This window comes from Simochromis diagramma, unplaced genomic scaffold (assembly GCF_900408965.1).
Source record: "Simochromis diagramma unplaced genomic scaffold, fSimDia1.1 OVJJ01000419.1, whole genome shotgun sequence".
Taxonomy (NCBI): Eukaryota; Metazoa; Chordata; class Actinopteri; order Cichliformes; family Cichlidae; genus Simochromis; species Simochromis diagramma.
In genome coordinates this window covers 844,281-845,468 of record NW_024387244.1, presented here as the reverse complement: position 1 = coordinate 845,468, position 1,188 = coordinate 844,281, and positions in this window count along the sequence as shown.

Here is a 1,188-nt window from a genome sequence, read left to right as displayed (position 1 = left end):
CTTACTGTGTTCCAACAGTTAGCCTTGTTTCAGCAGTGAAGCTGTATTTCCGAGCGCTTCCTTACGTTTGGCTCCAAACCTGCCAGTCACGCAGTTTGAGTTACGACTATTTCACACAGGAAAACTGCTGATCGTGTTTTCCTTTCGGGACCGTTTGTTATCTTGGTGTGTTGTCCATGTGGTTGAAGTGTTGGGAGCACTGGGAGTACTGGCTGGGACTTCTGTGTTTCCCAGATCCAGAGATACTGGTAGTATTTTCACATGATGGGAGGAAGCTGCGTGACTATAGTCGCCCTGTGGTTGTTTTCGTCTGGATTTGTCTTCAGCACTTCCTCCTTGTTTGGTTTAAGTTATCTGATAAATATAAAACATGAGTTTATGGACTAGCTGGCAGTGCGGGCTCAGGTGACACCAGGTGGATGTCCTGTGGCAGCATGTAAAAATGAGCTGATGGAGTTTCTTGGGTTAGCAGGACATCACCACAGATTTGTAGTCCTTTCTCTGAGGAGGCTCCTTTCACCATCCTGTTACAAAAAAGCACTCCCAGCTGTCATGTTGCTTTAACATTTCTTCTGCTTCTGATCCTGGAGCTCAAATTTGTAGAAATCTTTTAAGATGCTGGTTGGATGCATTTGTGGGCGCTCCTGGAGGCCGGGGGGGCAGAGCTGAGCATCCTCGTCGGCTTCTTTTCATGGAAAGTTGGTCATCAGCTGAATTACTCTGAGCGAAAAGAACAACCTGATGCTCATTTGGGCCCTCTGGGTTTGTTAGGGTCCACTGGACCATCACTACCAGTAATGTTGCATACAGATCATAATCTGCTGACTACTACTTTTTTTTTAATGCGGTGTGCAGAACGGTTACTAGAGACTTCTGCTTTGGCTGCTTTTGTATCATATTAAAGGTTAAGAAAATTGTGCATTTTCTCAAACACTGATGCCTCAAATGACCCCAACAAGACGATTTGCAAAGAAACCTGGCTTATCTTGGTGTGATGTGCAGTATATTCTGGACGTGGAAGACAAGCCTAAAAAACCAAATGCACAGCAGATAGCATCCATGATAGTCTGAAGGTCATGCCCTTGAAGTCCTGCAAGGATGACACAGGACCTGAGAGATGGATCTGACCCTTCAGTCGACCCATCTACTGCTCACTGAAGTCTCGTCAGAAATGGTCTCGGTGTTAGC